Genomic DNA, 8673 nt, shown 5'->3' on the forward strand with positions numbered 1-8673 from the left:
ACTTTGCCCCATTCTTTTAAGGTCACGTCCACACCATACAGTTAAAGCACTATTGTTCCACTTTTAAGTGTCATGGAGAATCCTTGGAACTGTAGCTTAAGGGTGCTGAGTACGGTAGCTTTGGAAGGTCAAAAGCCTTAACAAATTACTGCTCCCAGGATTCTTTGGGGGAAGAAGCCATGATATAAGAGTGCTATAAACTATGTGTGGGTGTGACCTTTATCGCAATTGTAAAAGCCATCACTGTTTCATATTCCCAGCATGTTCACACTCCTGTCTAAGCAACGTCTTTGCTGACTCGGTCACGTCCACAAAATGGAAGATGGCAGGATCCCCAGGGACATGCTCTGTGGGGAGCTGGCTTCAGCCACCAGGCCTGTTGGCAGACCCAACTGCTTCCAAAGATGTCTGCAAATGTGACATGAAAGCTGGCAACGTTAGCCCTGCCGTGTGGAAATCCCTTGCAGTTGACCACAGCTCCTGGAGACAGACAGGTTGTGTGTCCATAGCAGTGAGCAGAGGAGGAATGACCACTGGGAGGAGCGCAGAGAGAAGAAACTCCATATTGTGCCTGCATCAGAAGAACTGGATGCCTTCATCTGCCTAACCTGCAACAAAACATGTCTCTCATGTATTTGATCTCTCAAGCCACAGCAAGCACTGTAACTCTCACAACAGTTTGGCTCCACACTTGAAGGCGCCCTCTTCCATTGCTTCCCATGACAGGTGGATGCCAACAAGGAACGACTGCCAACAAGGATCAGCTGCCCTGAGGAAGACTTAGTTGGAGGCAATTGTGTGCCTCTGAGTAGCTTACAGCAAAGAAGCTGACAAAGGAGTGAGGGGAGAGATAAACTGGATGATTCTAGAGAAAAGCAAGCCATGGGTTAGATTGGTTGACAATGACTAACTTGTTAAGGGTGTTAAATTGGGTGTTAAAAGTCCTGTAGAAAAGTGGGATGTACTCATAGTGGGGTGGGTTGCTGACCTAGGAGTCTTATCTGGTGCCTCCAAAGCTTTTGTAGAACACCCCCTTTCCCATTTTAAGTCCTGTTGCAATTACTGAGGCTTAGAGGGACACAGGTGGCGCTGTGGGTTAAAGCCTCAGCGCCTAGGACTTGCTGATTGAAAGGTCGGCGGTTCGAATCCCTGCGGCGGGGTGCGCTCCCGCTGCTCTGTCCCAGCGCCTGCCAACCTAGCAGTTCGAAAGCACCTCCGGGTGCAAGTAGATAAATAGGGACCGCTTACCAGCGGGAAGGTAAACGGCGTTTCCGTGTGCAGCTCTGGCTCGCCAGATGCAGCTTTGTCACGCTGGCCATGTGACCCGGAAGTGTCTCCGGACAGCGCTGGCCCCTGGCCTCTTAAGTGAGATGGGCGCACAACCCCAGAGTCTGTCAAGACTGGCCCGTACGGGCAGGGGTACCTTTACCTTTACCTTACCAGCGGGAAGGTAAACGGCGTTTCCGTGTGCGGCTCTGGCTCGCCAGATGCAGCTTTGTCACGCTGGCCATGTGACCCGGAAGTGTCTCCGGACAGCGCTGGCCCCTGGCCTCTTGAGTGAGATGGGCGCACAACCCCAGAGTCTGTCAAGACTGGCCCGTACGGGCAGGGGTACTTTTACCTTTAATCCCAGGTGAACTATATGGAATTATGTATAGAATTGCACCCTTTGGGCAAGGAAGTGTGTGTATAGGGAACTCTCAACTTATGCACATTTAACGTGTGCACATTCAGCTTTATGTGCTTGGCAATTGATAAAAAATAAAAGGAGGTGGGCATCTGGGATGGGGGGTAACTGCAATCCCACCTGCCATTGCACCCAATATGTTTTGACTATATGCAATTTTGGCTGAATCCGCTATCCCTGGGACGTAACCCCCACATAAGTTGAGAGTTACGGTACCTGTATGTATATATATATACAGTATATATAATACAGTACACACACAAAAAAAATATTCTTCTTGTGTTCATAAGGGGGGAAATGTTCTATGACCGAGTTTGAGGCCTTGTACTCTAACAACATTGCAAGCCTATGTGGCAGTAGTTCTTGGTGACTAATTCTGACGGGAGAGAGACACTATTGCACTATTATTAAGTTTGTTAGTCACTTTTCTCAAAGAATAACCCAAAGGGACTTCAAATAATTTATTAGGCAGGGTCTGAATCAGGTAAATTCGGTCTGGGTGTCAACGGACTCTTTGATTGGCTGAAGCCTCCAGTCAGTTGGGCTTTAACTGAGAGAGACCGTTGGGATTTTGGCAGTTGATGAGTCGGTGGGAATACAGTGGTTGAGGAGGGAAATGTGAGGGAATATGACCAGAGAATGGCTGAGGGGGGTGATGGATTAATAATTGAAAATTAATATATTAGTGTTCAGTGTGTTGTTAATGTGTGGGAGTTATTGGCTGGGTGGAGGTTTTAGGGGATTTGGCCTGAGGTAAATGCCACTTAGGGGCAACAGTGGAGTCTATAGAAACTGTTGTCAAGCATCTCTAACACCCCAATGTAAAAATAAGTATTCCGCTATGTATACATTATCCCTTCACTAAGCCAACAATCCCAAAAGTTCATCCTGGCTCTAGGGTTGGCATCCATCATGCCCAAGCACTCACCTGAAGACCTTCTTTCAACTAATCTAAACTGGGAACTTTCCCAGTTTGCATTTGTACTGGAGTTGCTTTAAATATATTTTTATTGTTTTAATTACATCTTGTTTGTCACCCTCGGCTCCTTTGGGAGGAAATATGGGATATAATAACCATAACAATAAACACGCTCCTAAGAGGTTTTGAAAACATTCTGAGTAAATTGGTGGCAGTAGAAGATTAAAAAGGAGGATAGACCAACTAAATTTGGGTTATACAATTGAGGTTGAGTGTTGGCGTCCATCTCACGCCTAAGCAAACTATCCGGAAACTTCTGAAGACCTTCTTCTTTCAGAAAACCTTTAAAATCAGATCTTCCCCAGTCTGCATCTGTCTCAGCCCCAGAAGATAAAATACAGGGACTTGCGTGCATTGTAGATGGTAGATTTTAAAAAGGCATTCCTCACATTCAACTTGAAATGGTACAATGTTCTTTAGCACTGCCCTTTTTTAAATTCTATTCCAGATGTGAGACTTCTTTGAAAGCTGCTTTGAACTGCTGAAGGAAGAGTGGGATCTAAGTATTATTTATTTAAAGGTGGTGCATATCCTACTGTGCTAATGAGATTTAAAATATATATATAATAAACATATGAGTGCCATCACACAGCCCCCACTGGAACATTTGTAGCGCTGCATCACAATCCTAGATTTGCGTGAAGTCAGGGCAGGTTAGCAGAGGAAAAAATATGGCAGGTTGCACCAGAGCAGTGGTCACAGCATGGGAGGGAGAAGGGAGGGACAGACAGGAAAAGTGGTTGAAAAAATTAGAGTACAGTGACAAGAGAGTTGGGAAAGGCTCTGCTGTTCTAGCTTTTTTGGTGCTAGCATCTCTGTTGTATCCATCTCTGCTGTTTAGTTCCTTGTGTATTTCAGTCCCGGTACCATGTGTTGCTTTCAACATGAAGTCCCAGATTCAAAGCAGTAATTTTAAATAGATATCTTAACAAGTAAACACCCGTCTATGTGCAACATCCACCAGCTGCACTTAGCCTGTTCAGTTAGAGATTAACTGACAGGCTTCCTCTTAATATTCCATTCATCTTAAAGAGACACTGATGTTATAAGAATTTAAGGTCTCAAATATATAAATTAAATGTTCATAAATTTACAAGCCAAACACATAAGTATGTAAACCACGTGTCTGAAATAGTACAGGAGAACAATCCTGAAACCATTTTGACTCTTCCAAATTGACTTCAAATGTTTCTCTGCAAGGAGGAAGGAAATGGGAAAGCCTCTCCATTGTCTTTTGCTTACCTGTCTTTAGGGCATCTTTGCTTATGAATAGGGTGAGCCTGTGACCTGGATTCAGGAATTAAAATACTTACCATCACAAAAGAATGGCCGGGCTGCCAAAGTAAGCAGTCACTGGCCATTGTCAGGTATCCTGGCACACAGGATTTCTGTTGTAGACTGCCTCCTTCTGTGATGTATGTATGATGTTTTTGGGGGTGGTCTTGAGCTACAGGGTGTGCACTTTCAAAAGTCTATATAAGGGTTTGCACACCTTTGTTCTGGGTTCTTTTTCATTATTCACAATTTCAAAGCAAGGAATCTTAACTCTTGGACATTATTTCACCCCTTTCTTACAAGTGAAATTAAGACATTGTATGATAATTTAATTAAAATTTAATAAGACTATGAAGGGAGGTGTTTTGTTGTTGCTAAAATTGATTTTGCAAGCAACCCATTATCCTTTATAAGGATATTATAGGATTATAGCAGGATGCTTATTTTACATGACTAGCAAAATGTTTTGGCTTCCACCTTTTTAAGCTGCTCATCTATTCTTTCATTTATATATAAACCTACCAGTACTTGGGGATAATACACTCTTAGAATAAAGGGATAGGTAATTGTGTGTGTGGTATATAATTTCAGGATGTTGACTGCCTGTTGGGAGGGTGCAGCACCCCCTGGCGGGCAAACAACAAACAGGTGGTTGTTTCTTCTTTATCACAGCCACGCAAATATAACATTAGGATCCACTTTGGTCAGATTCAGATCTCATCATAATCTTCAGTATTTTTGAACAGTATTTCCTCTGGATGTAAGAAAAAGAGACTGAATTATATCAGCTTTATTCAATTATTTACCATATGTATGTTCTGGCCTTCACTCAAAGGTCTCAGAATAAAAATACATAAAATTAAAACCAAATGTTCAGAAATTGTATTTGACCTTAGTCAAGCCCAGACTCAGGCAGCTGCTGGGTTGAAAATGACCCCACTGGGCCCACTAACCCCGGGCATCACTGTTATCAGATTAGCAGGTGCCCTCCAGCAATGGCTGCTGGCCTCTAACATTTGCAGCCAGCAAGATGCGGTGCCTGACCGTGATGTTGAGACTGCATTTTGGGAAAGAAAATGTGGGAGCACCCCCACCCCAGCACCTACTTTTCCATCAAGAGAATGATTGGTGGTGGTGGAAACAACTGCCTGATGGGATTGGGGGCCCAAAGCACCACTTTGCCAAGGGTCTGTTTAAGCCTGATGCTAACCTGGACTTAGCAAGGGGCCAGGAGTGTCATTGGCCATATGGCATCAATAAATGAGCCTTTAAGGTTTGGGTTTTACATTGGGGGGTGGTGAATACAGATTCCACACCTGAGGTTGGCTGTGGAGGCTTCCTCAGAGAAACAGCTCTGTGACAGGGTTGGGATTTGAGGACCCTGTGACTTGGGAGGTCCGCCTCAGGCAGATAGACTATCTCACTCCATATGTCTTGTCTAGATCTCAAATAAAAAGATGGCAGGCTAATTCTACTGGTCTCTGTAGCTCAGTAGGTGGTGCAGACAGGCCTCATGTGAATCATTAAATCAGAGCTTTCCAAACTTTTCATGTTGGTGACACACTTTTTAGATATGCGTCATTTCGTGACACAGTAATTCAGATTTACTAGCAAACTGGAGGTTAAACTAACCCATTTCCAGCCCCAGGACGAGCAAGCAAGCATTTGTATGACACGCCAACACACTAATTTGTTGCAGCATGCACCTTGGAAAGCTCTGCATTCAATGAAGTTTGGCCTAAGGCATCACAGGGGAGCAACTGGCTGAGAGAGAGCCAAGGCAACATGGGCGACCCCTGTCCTCTCACGCCAAGTTTTGAATAGCAGTAGAAGAAATCCTACTTACATTTTGAAGTTTCTTCTACGTACATTTTCTTTCTACTTACATTTAGAAGTTAACATTATGAAGTTTCTCTGTAGAAAGGTAATTTAAAACACACAACCAACACCTATGTTTTCTACCTCCCTAAAACCCACCTAAGCGACTCCAACCCCTACCCCTAAATATCAGTCTAAAAATATACAAAGCTATGGAAAGCATTATATAAAAATATCAATGAAAATGTGTAAGTACCAAAACAAAATATAAATCCTCTTATCCTCTCTCACACACCCACAGACACACTCTCACACTGCTCCTACCACTCCTGACTCCTGGACTGGACACCTCTGGTTTGTGACTTTTAAGCCAGAATTCAAAGAGATGTCACAAAGGTGAGCAGGTCACTGTTACCTTGACAACCCAACTGCTCCTCAGTCTTGATGCTTCTTCAGAACTTTGAGGCACCTGATAGTTTGTCTGAAACACCTTGTTGAAACATCTCTATTCATATTCATATCAGATTATCCTGATTTCTAAGAGAAGTTACCACCCCAATCTCCTTTTAAATACAATATGAAACGCACATCTCCCAGGTTGAGGGATGTTGATAACACAGCATTAGGCAATCTGCTTTACAAGCAAGAGGTCCCAGGTTCAATCCCCAGCATCTCTAGGTAGGAATGGGTATCTTCTCTGTCTGAAACCCCGCAGAACTGCTGCTGATACCAGAGTTGATAATAGTGGGGTAGATAATAGTGGTTTGCTATGATATAAGGCCAGCTTCCTATCTAGATTCCTATGTTGTCTTTTAACTTGAGAGCCAGCAACCTTTCCCACAAGACACAATGATTCATTTCTTTCACATACAATATAAAATCCTTTTCACATGTACTACTGGCAAGCCAGGTGTCTACTATCTTACTGTATATCTGTGCAGCTGGTTATTCCTGCCTAAGTGTAGGACCTTACATTTGTCCCCATTGAAATTCATTTTGATAGCTTGGGCCCAGTTCTCCAATCTGTTAAGGTCATATTGAATCCCAATTCTGTCTTCAGCCGCATTACCTATCCCTCTCTGTATGTGCTTACACGCTCTTTCAGAATTCTCGTTTGTTTCATTTGGAATTGCATAGCTGCTTCCAGAACATGTCCGTACCATCAAAGCTGAGATGTTGGTGGTAGCTATATGTTTCTCAAACAACCTACTTATGAACTGTTAAGTTGTGGGTGAACATATCAGACGACACAGCGATTCTTCAACAGCTCTTGTTTATTCACAGGCCAGAACAGAACAGAACAGAACTGAAGGGTTCAGCCAGCCTGCTTATATAGAGCTCCACTACAACGCAACAGTAACAACTTTCTGTAACTATCCAATCACTGAGCGTCACTTTCAATTCCTTATTTGCATATGTGGACCTGAGTGAAAACTATCTACAGCATCCCCCTGCTGGCCCAGGGTGAGAATTTCAGCACATAACATGAACAGTGTTAAATCTAACTTAAAGAGCACTCATCTCATCTAGCTAGTTGGGCACAGAAAATCCAGTTTCTGAATTACTCGTTCTCATTATATATCATTAAAACATTATCCTTTAGACACCTATGCATAGGCTTTTCAGGGGTCAGCAAACTTTTTCAGCAGGGGGCCAGTCCACTGTCCCTCAGACATTGTGGGGGGCCGGACTATATTTTGAAGAGAAAAAAAGAACAAATTCCTATGCCCCACAAATAACCCAGAGATGCATTTTAAATAAAAGCACACATTCTACTCATGTGAAAACATCAGGCAGGCCCCACAAATAACCCAGAGATGCATTTTAAATAAAAGGACACATTCTACTCATGTAAAAACACGCTGATTCCTGGACTGTCCACTGGCCAGATTTAGAAGGCAATTGGGCGGATACGGCCCCCGAGACTTAGTTTGCCTTCCCATGGGCTAGACCCAAATGAAATCAGTTGGGCTCTGCAATTTGGAAGTGATCCACTGCCCTACATCAAGGAAAGGGTATTATTTGCTAGGTTATAAACAAGCCTACAAGACTGGAGTCCTTCATACCACAAAAATTAAAACATATTGAACGTGACAAAATCACTTGGTGACAGGCAGTGGGACAAATTGCCAAGGGCACTTCTGGATAGCAGCTCTGCAGAGATTCAAAGCAGAGCTCTCTCTCTTGACACCCATCTATCAGTGATATTTAAGGATAATTAAATCACTTCCACCCCAATGCACAAGCTAGATGAGTCACAGATGATCCCTCCCAACTGAAAGGGTTCTAGTGGATGAAAATAAGCTGTTATAACTAGGAGAGTAGACTGCAGATGCAGCAGAGTCAATATACAGCATGTAACTAGACAACAGCAATTATTGCAAAAAATCAAAAGGGCAGTGCAGCCAATGTCTGAATTATTTTACATGTACTGGAGCAGAGATTGTTTGTCTACCAACACCCCTATTTTTTAAAATTTTGATAACTGCATGCCTATATTTGTTATATTTTCCAGTTCCAGAAATGTATGAGTAGACATTCTTAGTACTGCGTTTGTAAGGTCAAATAATTTCAACTCTGCACTCTGTGATAGAAGAGAGTCTGCTGCACTTTTGCTCAGTTGACCGTTGCAGCGCGAACTACATCTCCCAGACACCTTTGCGCAGGCAAGGGGCGAGCCCAGGTCACGCGGTGTGAAAGCCGACTCGAGGCGGGGCGTGCGCGAGAGGGAGGCTGACGTAGGATGCGAACGGCCTTAAAACTCCCTTTCCCATAATGCCTTGCGGGGTCAGGAGGGCGACGGGTGGGGCTGCGGGAGCAAAAGCGCCTCGAAAACTCCTCTGGAGAGCGGGAGGGGGAGGGAAAAGACTACATCTCCCGGCGTGCTCTACGCGCGGGCGCTTGCGCGGTGAGA

The sequence above is a fragment of the Podarcis melisellensis genome (genome assembly GCF_964234715.1).
Source record: "Podarcis melisellensis genome assembly, chromosome: 16".
In the NCBI taxonomy this organism is placed as follows: Eukaryota; Metazoa; Chordata; class Lepidosauria; order Squamata; family Lacertidae; genus Podarcis; species Podarcis melisellensis.